This window comes from Micromys minutus, assembly GCF_963924665.1.
Source record: "Micromys minutus genome assembly, chromosome: 7".
Lineage (NCBI taxonomy): Eukaryota > Metazoa > Chordata > Mammalia > Rodentia > Muridae > Micromys > Micromys minutus.
Window position 1 is genome coordinate 50,973,170 of NC_137976.1, and position 11,712 is coordinate 50,984,881.

Sequence of the window (11,712 nt, forward strand, 5' to 3'; positions counted from 1 at the left end):
TACCTCTGGTGACCGAATAAGAGTTCAGAGTTGGAGCCTTGTCAGCATTAGAGGAGAGCTTGATATATAGGGCAGCAGAGGTAGGACATAGCTGTTTCTGATCTTAAGAACAATGGTGCTGTCAGCAGCAGTGTGGATAGGATCAGGCACTACCTGAACTGGGTTTCTCGTCTGCACTAGTGTAATGGCACACACTCCCCGACAACTTCTCATACTGTGCTTGTAGCCCCTGGCGGGTTCGAGATTCTCTAAGCAGCAATAATTTTAGGGGACCCAATATGTTGGGAGTCTTCCACTATATTTCTCCCCATTTTAAGAGGGTTTTTCTTTACTGTTCCAGCCTTGGGATAACTTGGCAGGCAGTACAAGATGGTCCAAAAGTTCTCTATTTGATTTTTCACTGCACCCCGGCATTCCTCCCCCAGCGCTCTACATGGACAGGAACTGTCCATCCTCCATTAAAATAGATCCTTTTTCTGATCGAAGGCATACATTGTTCAGTGCCCCATCCATCTTGCTGGATTCTCCAGTTTAAGGTTGCTTGCAATAGGACATGACTAACTCATACCATTTCATAGTTGTTTTCTTTTTGGTTTGGAACTCATTCCATTCTCTTCATTCTCCTCCTCTTTTATTCCCTCACACAATGTCTCCCTGCCTAGCCTGGAACTATTTAAACCACACTGACCTGGAACTCAAAGCAATCTGCCTGATTCTACCTTTGACTGTGGGGTTAAAGGAGCTGCAGCACCATGCCCTGCTGTTTGTTCTCATCTGCTTTTGTGTTTTGGTGTCTCTCTGTAGTAGTGTACTTAGTTCCATTTTAAACCAGTGTTTAAATCTATGGTGTTTTGAATGAAAATGGCCCCCATATACCCATAAAGAGTAGCATGGTCGGAAGTGTGGTATTGTTAGAGCAGGTGTGGCCTTGCCGCAGGAAGTGTGTCACTAGGAGCGGGCTTTGAGGTTTCAAAAGCTTAAGGCAGGCCTATGTACCATACTGTATCTCTAGTATCACATCTGTCCACCCATCACCATGGTTACTGCCATGTTGATAATGGACCAAATCTCTGAACTATAAGCCAGCCCCAATTAAAGAATTTTTCTTTTATGAGAGTTGCCTTGGTCATAATGTCTCTTCACAGCAATAAGATGCATCGGTTTCTAAAATCTATTATAGGTTTTCTGTTTGTTGGTTGGTTGGTTTTCTGGTTTCCCTGTGGTCCTCAGAAAACATATTAATGAAACAACTTTAAAAAAAGATGACAGAGTTCTTTTTCTCCTCCCCATATGCCAACCCCACACTCTCACCGCCCCTCCTTTCACAGACCTTCATGCTGTCACATTTTACATCTGTCCATCACATGTATTTTTAAACAAGTCATTGTCGTTTGGTTGTTTTGTGCAACTCTTCCTTTTGACCATTATACTAGAGACATAATTGGGTTGCTTGCTGCCCTTAATGTTACAGATGTTGGAATTCGACAATGATTTTTACCATTACCAGTGGTTTTGTTATGACCATATTGCAAAAACTCCAAATAGATCGCCAAGAACCACAACTCCGATGCAAGCACATGAAAATATTTATTCAAGCTCTCAAGCTTGGGCTACAAACCTTCCTGATTTAACAGGATAGGAGAGCAACCTGAGGTATAGGGGAAAGGGATTTATAAAGGGGAAAGACCCTCAAGCAGGGGTTTCCAAGTCTTGACATTACAATAAAGAATGTTAGTCTTTAAGCTAATTGGTTTATAGCACCTGGTTATACTTTCTAATCCTTTCTAAACAGTTCATAAACTGGGGACTAAGTGTGAAAATATATGAACCTATGGGGGTCATTTTTATTTAAAACACCACAGATGGCTATTTACCACCCTGTGCTGGTACTCAAACCTTTGCAAGAGCAATAAATACTCCAAACTACTGAGTTATATCTCCATTCCCACTATCAGATAAATTTAAAGTTGCCAATTGCCATCCTTAAAGCTGAAGTTCTTCCTTCTCTGTTTCTTATAAACCTAGTCATGCAGTAATAATAACCCCCCTTCAGAAAATAATTATCACATCTCCACTTCTGAACATCAGAATCGATGGATATAGTAATCTTGCTTAGCGGTTGTTTTTTTCTTTCTTTTCTTTTTTTTAAAAATCTTTATTGGTTATTTTATTTATTTAAATTTCAAATGTTATGCCCTTTCCCAGTTTCCCCTTTGCAACCCCCCTATCTCACCCCTTCTCCCTCCTACTTCTATGAGGCTGTTCCCTGACCACCCACTCCTGCCTCGCTGCCCTAGTATTCTCCTATGCTGAGGCATCAAGCCTTCACAAGACCAAGATTCTCCCCTCTCGTTGATCCAGACAGTGACATACCCTGCTACATGTGCAGCTGGAGCCATGGGTCCTCCATGTGTACTCTTTATTTGGTAGTTTAGTCTCTGAGAGCTCGGGGTGGGGGGTGTCTGGTTGGTCAATATTGTTGTTCTTCTTGCTTAGCAGCCTTTTGCACTGTTATGATTTCGAGTATCTCAGCATACTGTCTTCTGACTTTCAATGCTTCTGCTGAGAAAGCCACTGATAGTTTATTGGGGATTCCTCTATCTGTAACAATTTGCTTTCTCTTGCTTCTCTTTATGTTGTCTCTTTGCCTTTAACTTTTAACAGTTTGACTCTAAGGTATCTTGGTGTGGTCCTGTTTGAAACTGTACTGTTTGATATTTAATGGGATGCTCATGTTTGCATTCAGACATTGTTTATTTAAATATATTTTCCATTCTCACTCTCTTCTCCTTGTGGCACATCAATATTGCATAAGCTATTCTGCGAGCTGACGTTCTATAAATCTCCTAAACTACAATCATTCTTTTCCTTTGCTTTCCTTTTTTTCCCCCTCCTCGAATTGGAAACTTTTCAGTGACCCCTCTGAGTTTATGTATCTATCCTTCTTTCTGCATTGTCTAATATGTTGTTGGGCACTCGACTTAAATTTCCAGTTCAGTTACAGAGAACATTATCTTACATAGACTCGGGGAGATGTAGGGTTACTGCTTAGTTGGTAGATTGCTTGCCTTGCAAACACTTCGTTCCATCCCAGCACCTCATACATTGGGAATGAGGGATAACACTTAGGAGGGAGAAGTAAGAGAATTGGAAATTCTGCATCATCCTCTAATACAGCCTGGGATTGAAGAGCTTGTTTCAAACGAGCAATAACAACAGCAACAAAGAGCAGAGTGCTCTCCAAAGGAGAGTGCAAAGGTAACGCTATCCTAGATAACCAGTCTCTTAAACTAGGTGATCAAGAATGAAATTATGAGTGATGTGTCTAGGCAGCAAAGATAACTTTAATGTAATAGGACAAGAATAATACTTCATTGCTGCAGTTTTTCTCCCTGAAACACACTGCCCTAGCTTAATAAAGAGAGGTCAGATACAACCCAATCATCCTCTGAAAGAATATGATTAAATATTTTTCCTTACTTAGTTTAAGGAAATTAGTTTTATTTTATTTATTTGGTTTTTTTCCCCCAGAAGGGTCATATCATCCAAGGCAGGATGCAGTTTTCATAGCGACATTAAAAGACAGTTTCCTACAAAGCTAGTGGCATTTTTACTATATGATCCAGGAATTAATTTCTAGGAATATGTAAAAAGAAATTGAAAGTTTATATTCACAAAAAGCCCTGCTCATAGATGTTTATAGTAGGTGTTTCCTAATAACCCAAGTTGATAACAACCAAGATGCTCTTTAGTAGATGAGAGGGATGAGTGTGATATCCCCAGATGTAATACTATATGTATGAATACTTAATCTCCAGTTGGTGGAACTTTTTGGGACAGATTAGGAGTCATGGACTTGTTGGAGGCAATATGGTACTGGGAACTGGCTATGTGGTTTCAAACCACTTGTGCCATTCCTCGTTCTCTCTCTCTCTCTCTCTCTCTCTCTCTCTCTCTCTCTCTCTCTCTCTCTCTCTCTCTCTCTCTCTATTTCTCTCTCTGTTAAGATCAAGATGTGAGCTTGTAGCTGTTTCTCCTACCATGTGTTTGCGTTATCATCATAAACTCTTACCCTCTAAAACTGTAAGCCAAATTAAACACTTGGCTTGCTGTGCCCTTCATCTGAACATCTGAACTCTAGACCTAGTTAGATCAGGGAGCTAAAAAACAAACTGGGAACACAGGGCTGTATCTTACAATATAATATAATGTTAACAATGAAATAGGATAAAAATAGTGAATGGCTAACAAATGCCTTAAAAAGTGTCATTAGGGAGTGGGAGGCTGAGTTATGCCCGGAAGAGAGCTGCAGAAATGAGTTTCACTTGTAGTCTATGATCTACCTGCCTTATCCCTTTCAGTAGCTTGGGTTATTCTACAACACCTGACTATTAATATTTCTAAGCTGAAAAATCACAATTACTGGTTTTGAAAAAGGTGGTTAAGGAAAGGTGTCAGAAAAGGTTCTTTCAAGATACTCTTGAGACATTAAGAAGAGAATGAAAGAAAAAAGGAATAAAAACTTGGCAGAGATTGGCAAATGCAAGGCCCTTATTGTTGCACCATGCCAAGTATCCACTAACACTTCTACACTGCTGAAATACTCTGAAGGTAATGACAGGTTGTTAGTCATTGGCTTTGGAAAATGAAAAATCCAAAGTGAGGGAAGCAGAGGGTATCATCCTACAGCCAGGAAGAGGTGCAACATGTCAGCTACAGACATTGAAAGAGAAGTGAGCTTCCCAACAAAGAAACCGCACAGAACTGGAAAGGACCTCCTTCAGAAGTGGTCTTCAGTGGTGAATATATGACCAGGGACTTGTCTGTGAAGACTTTACAGCAAATTGCTCTTGAAGAAACTGACAATTCCTACCAAACCACCGAACCAAGTCCTACTGTTATACCAGAGACACTGGGTTGCGATTTTGATTCAGGTAAAGTCGATTCTACTAATGAAGTCTTATCTAGAACTGTATCTTTCCATTGCCACTTAAGGAAAGATTTTATTAATATAAGTAGCTCCACTGCCTTGGAGGATTGTAAAGCCAGTTCAAGAGTGGGGCAGTCCTTGGAACTTAAAACAAGTAGATGTACACCTAACCATAACCCTACATCGACTTGAAAATGTAGAACAAAATGTTTGTGTGTGGAACAAAGACCAAATTAACTTCTGCTTTAGACTGATTAACCCAGCAAAAGATTACTAAAACACAGTAAGTCATTTTATCATCTAAACCTGAACAAATAGAAAGGAAGTATAAATGTGCACAAAAAAGAACAGAGCAAAGAAGAACCAACCAGAGATGCAACTCAAAATCCTTGTTGAGAAGTACGGACAACGAAGGCAAAGGTAAGCAGATTTTACCCCATTACACTGGATGGGTGTATTGGCTCCAGTGATGCTTATGATTTTAATCTAAAAGAGAGTTACAGTCTGTCCTACATGTACTTTATGCTTATGGTAACTAGTGGGATTTCAATGCATGCTATCAAACCTCTAAAAAAATTAAGTACTGACAAAAATATATTCATATAGTGTTATGCCAAAATGCCTGTATAAATCTGTATATGTATTCCTCTTTTTTAAAAAAGCAAAGTTGTAAGATAGAGAGAAAAAGAGAGTGTTCAGCATACCCCTTTCTGACAAAAATGAACAATGGCTCCAGTAGGGAAGCCAAGAGCATCAACTCAGAAGTGAGTGCCCTTGAATGCAGTACCTCCGAGGATGAGTCTGATGACTTCTACCTGCCTCCTTGCAAATGCTTGCAAGACTACACAGTGTCACACCGGCCAGTTACCAGGCCTCAGTCTAAAAGAAGACTTAAGTACCCCAATGAAAAAAGAGATGGAGGAGGTGCTACCATCTACAGCTCCTACTGGTACCCCACCTGAGACTCAAGGGTTGTCTCATTGTAGCCCAAGGGATGTCATCAATAAACTGTGGCATCCTGTAGTGAAAATCAGGAAGCTTTCCCTGCCTCCAAAATGGCTTGAAGGCAGCCCAGCAGTCTCTGTCTAAACACAGGTGTACCACCATCACAAGCTATATAGAACCAACACTCACTTCAAAGGTAAGAAGAGGGACCCTTTGACAGACTGATGTTTCTTGATTTCTCCTGCTTTCAAGCAGAGAAAGGATATGAGACACCCTAAAAGAAGAACAAAGCAAGCACAATAACTCCTTTGATTGGATACTGTTGTGACACTTCTCTTTTTGCCTAATTGAGTGTTATGAGACAGTGTGCAATGGGCAGAACCATTCCTCATCAGGCTCTGGGTCAAGAGTGTCCTTTGACCTATACTTTGTATTGATTACTACCAACATCTAAAACTTCTCAGGCATCATTTTTCCCCTTAAGTAGGATACTTGCAGAGTAGAAAACTTACATAGGATGTAGATCTTTCATAAATCCTTAACACCACAGTAAGACATACCATAAGTGGGTGAGGATTCCTTCTGTCATAGTGATTCTTCCTGTAAAGTGCATAAAGAATCATGAGAAGAGAATTAGTGAATTGGGTTCTGGAACAAAGTAACTGCTGTGAACTGTGAGTACAATGCTACTCCTCAGCAGAATAATATCATGTCATGGACCTCTGGCTAGCCCGTCGTGTGGTCAGTCTACAGTGTAGAAGTATAAGTAAAGGGGGCTTCTGGTTTTGATCTAACAAAATATAAGTATCCAGCTCAGAAAAGTGAAAAAAACCTGTCATTAAAGAAATTCATCCACTGAGTGTAGTTGTCCAAGCTTTTAAGCCAAGCACTCTAGAGGGAGAGGTGGGCAGATTTCTGTGTGTCCTAGGCCAGCACAATCTACATAAAAGTCAGACAGTAAACATCTATCTAAAAATAAGTTCAAAACAAAATAAACCATCAATAAACTTTATATATTTCCCCACATTTCCTGGCTTTGCTCCTGTATTACATAAGACATCTTCTTAGTATTCGCCATTGGCTAATTCTATATTTATTCTAAGGAAATAAAAGAATATGTTTTCTTTTCAAAGTCTATTTTATAATGTCAGGAGGCACATGTACTGTAAGGTACTAAAAACACTTAACTAGTATATTCAGCCTATACAATAGTTATAATGGTGTTTGCCATCAGATTAGGGGATCTAATCAAAAGAATAGTAATGGTGTCTAGGGCTGAGAAGGGGAAGTAGATACAAGTTCCCATTCCTAACTGAGAAGCTAGCTTTAATTGAAAACTGCTTGCAAAAGAAAAGCATTTCTGTAATGGAGTCTCACTGGGTATACAAACAGCAGACCTTACAAACAGTGGTAGTCACAAAATGGTGTTTTGGAAATTTTGGATCTTTGGATATTTTGTTTGTGTTTGTTTTGTTTTGTTCTGTCTCAAATTTGCTGTTTGGACACTTAACCTCACTTGTCTTCTGTATGTATATTCTGATTCTGATTTCTGACTTTGTGTTTTTATGGTATGTGTGTTTTATCTTTTTTCTTTTGTTTCATTCTATTTTTTATTTTATTTTGCCTGTCTATTTTTGTGAGAGATATAGAAAGAGAAAGACACACAGAGAGAGACAGAGAGAAAGAGAGAGAAAGAAGAGAGAGAAAAAGAGAGAATGAGAGAGGGAGTGAAGGAGGGAGAGAAAGAGAGGGAGAGAGAGAGGGGTGAGGGGGAGTGGGAAGATGTAGGGGTAAAGGAAAGGGGAACCGTGATCAGAATTTATTGTATGAAAAAATTATTTTCAATAAAAAAATAAAAGAATTATGTAGCAGTATATCAATAGAAAATCTCCTCTGATGTATAATTTATGTTTAAGAATATTTTTGTGCTTCTGATCTTATGCTGGTGAAATTTTTATTACTTTAAATAAACCATTAAAAATCTATTTTTTGCCGTATGTTCAGTAAGCAAATGTTCTCATCCTTTTTACACTTGTAAATGTACAGTAACTTTACTTTTAGTAAAACAGTTGAATTTCTTTTCCTTTTGCCCTGGAAAGTATGCACACACACACACACACACACACACACACACAATGTATCGGCAAACAAACATTTTTTTGTTGGTTATGTATCACCATCGAAATGCTTGCTTTGGGGAAGAATTATTTGTTCAAAACATCTGTGAAACATGCATTCGTTTTTAGACCATCCTGATGTCTCAAATATTTCTGTCTACATTTTCATAGGTAACCTTCTCTTCAACACTAAGCTTTTTAAAGAGTTCTCCTGTTGGCCAAAATTCTCCCCGTGAGGCTTCAGGATATGTCTGGTTGGAATGCTTATAAAAACATTTGTGGGTAGCCCAAACATTTTTTAAATAGCATTTGCTTGGAAAATTCTTACTAGTAGTTTGGACACATTATTTAAACATATTTCAAAATATTTATGTGTCCCTGCAATCCTTTGGTGGTGCCTGTAGTGTGAGGCTGAATTGATGGTTCTGTAGTTCAGTCTTGTTTGCTTCGATCGTTGATGGTGGCTGATTAATGAATCCTTGACAGAGCTTCCTCAGAGCACACGTGATTAGCTTAAATAGTAAGGTGGCTCCATCCACAGAGGGGCTTAAAAGTTTCTTGTCAGAGAAGTGACTTTAATAAACAAATTAATTTTACAATAATCTTGCCAGATGATGAATTTTTGTTGTTCCTTCTCAACTGTAATTCATAAAGTGATGAATTTGGGTCTGATATTTTGTGTTGCTATTTAGTAATAGATAAAGGTCTAGTGTGACCTGTGGGTCTTTCTATGGGGTTTACATGACTTTTGAAAGATTTAAAATTTTCCATCACCATATCTAAAAAAAGAAATGGATAACTTATCTGTACATTTATGAGGATTATAAATAAAACTTTGGGGGAATTGTGTGTGTGCTTTCTTAACAAGGCTTTTTTAAGCGTTTCCAAAATAGAGACAGAAACTTAATTCTATAATTATATCTGGGTCTTAATTTTAATTTATCTCATCTGCAAAAAATTAGAAAGAAGTATTTACTTTAACTCTGGCTCCTAAATGTGACAATGTCACATACTTTTAAGTCATAAGTATATCTTATTATGACAAAATATTAGCCATATTATTAGTCTGTGATTTGTGAAATGCTCTTCTCTGAGTTTGCTTATCATGCGTTGCCAAGTCTGTTGCTGTGTGACCGGTTTTTATCTTTTTTTTTTTTTTTTTTTTGGTTATGTGTGTGTGTGTGCTTTATGTGTCTATTATATGTCTATGAATATGTCTATTACTTATGTAATTATATATAAATTGATAGATGGATGACAGACAGACAGATAGATAGATAACATATCTTATGTGGATTGCAGAGAAGGTTGGATAGATGAAGCACTTGCACTTGACTTGCAAACATGAATACCTGAGTTTGGACTCCCAAAGCCCTTTATGTAAAACTGAATGCTGCACTAGAATTTACCTCTATAATTCAGTGCACGTATAGTAAGACTGAAGACAGAGACAAGACAATCCCGGGAAGCTTGTAGATCTGGTATCCCTGGTACACAAATGGTGAAAGGCAAAGAGATTGCTTTAAACATGGTCGAATATGAGACTGACACTTGTGGGTAACTTCTGATTTCTTTTTACACACTGACACATGCACCTCACTCACAAACATGCTTACATTCAAACAGACAACATTTCCATAGTACACAAATATACATACAAAACAAAAATAATAATTACATTTAACAATGTGCTATACCTTACTTATATTTACCTTACAATATTTATTATAATTTTTATTACTTGAGAATTTCATATGTTGTATTTGATCATATTCCAGTTTCCTATCTCCATCTAGATTCTACTCATCCAAATTTGTGTTCTATTCATTCATTATAAAAAGACTGTGGCATGTATAGCCATCTACTAGAACATATTAGATCTACCAGGTGCTCCAACCTAAAAACAAACAGACAGACAGATAGACAGACAGACAAACTCTCTCCCAGTAGCTATCAATTACCAGTAACTTCTTGGCTAAATCTGGGCCATCAGGTGCACATCCAGATTCCATGCTTGGATTTTGTCTAATGTGAGCTTGTTCAGGTCTTGTTCATCAAACTGCTATGACTTCATATGTTCATTTGTGCTAATGTGTCTGGAAAATACTGTTTCCCAGTAGTCATAAAGTCATACAGTCTGGCATTTGCAATATTTCTGATCCTTCTTTTGAAATAATTCCTGAGCTTTGGGAGGTGAGGGTTGTAGTTGACAAGTTCCTTTGAGGGCTGAGCAATCCACAGACATTACCATGACTAATTGTGGGTCTTTCGAATAAATATATTATAAAATTAAAACATATATATATATATATATATATATATATATAAAATGAGAAATGGCTAGGAGTCTTTTTAATATTAAATCCCATCAGCAGAGCAACAGAATAATAGTATTAGTTTCTCCTCTAAGCTCAATGTCTTCTTCATTCATGAATTCTTGGCCCAAATATTGTGTCAGCTATTGGATAGAACCAGCTTTATTTCTCCATGTTCTATGCACAATTATGTTTTATCTTAAGCAATACAACTTTACTATCCAATTCTAGAGAGTAAAGTAACCAAGAGCAATGGTAATAGTGATGTCACTGTTTAACAATTCTAATAGTTGAAACCCATTATGAATTTTCGGTGGGGAGACAAATAGAGGCATTGTTGCTTCATTATAGGATAACTCCATTTAAACTTTATATATATACATGTGTGTGTGTGTTTATATTTTATGCAATTTCTGTAGTTGTAGTCTACATATTTTTCTGAAAGTGTTAAATATTAGTTTTCCCTCCCCATATTCTCTCCTCCACTCTGTTTTTCCATAACCATCAATCTAACCCTTTCTGTTTTACTATTTTCCCATTTCCCCTTTCTCCTTTTCCATTAACGTATTGTATCTTATCCTCCTTTGTTAAGTCCCCTGGTGTAAAAGTAACTTTTATTTGCCAGGTGTAATTGTTGTCTTGAAGGTTTACTGCTGAACAAGTTTACCCTTTATACTTCTTTCAAACTCTGGCTGGCTGGTTCAGCTCAGCTGTTCTGGCTCCAGATCTTCTCCAAGTTCACTGATTCAGTCTGACTTCTCTCAACTTCTCACTCACTTGCTTTGCTTGGCTTCAAACTAACTCTGGAAATTTGTTCTAATCTTCTAGCTCGTTCTTATTTTCTGGTTCCATCTGCCTCTGCTGGTGTGGTCTGCACCAAACTGCAGAAACTGAAGAATGAACTCAACTCTTCTGCACTACACTGACTCCCAACAGATTAAGCTCCCAATTTACTGACAATTGAACTGACTGAACTCAACTCAGCTGCACTCATTGGAACTGGTTCTGCACCTACTGACTCTCCCTGCATTGCTCTTTCTTTTCTTTTCTTTTTTTCAATTTTATATGATATTCTCTGTATTTACATTTCAAACGTTATACCCCGCACTGCTCTTAAATAGCATCTCTTTCCTTTGCTGTTCTCTTAAGATGGCATAACCTATCTCTGACTTATTATACTAAGATAGATTTCCTTCCAATTCTGTCCATTTATCTGCAGATTTCGTAATTTCAATTTTATTAACAAATGAACAGCACTCCAAGTGTAAATGTATCGCTTTTTATTAGCCACTCATTCATTACTGAACATCTAGGCTGTTTCACTTTCCTGGATATTGTGGATTTAGTGAATAAACTGGATGGGCAGGTGTCTTTGTAGTAGGATGTAGAGTCCTTAGAGTATATG

At 37.8% G+C, this 11,712-nt stretch overlaps 1 pseudogene across 1 annotated transcript in view; it reads left to right on the top strand.

Annotated features, from left to right (window-relative positions):
* LOC308422869 (shugoshin 1-like) overlaps positions 1-6,178 on the top strand; it is a 30,122-nt pseudogene extending 23,944 nt beyond the window's left edge. The window contains exons 3-4 of the transcript in view: positions 4,438-5,445; positions 5,670-6,178. The product of the transcript in view is annotated as a shugoshin 1-like (transcript). The remainder of the gene's footprint in view (positions 1-4,437; positions 5,446-5,669) is intronic.
* The last annotated feature ends 5,534 nt before the right edge of the window (positions 6,179-11,712 follow it).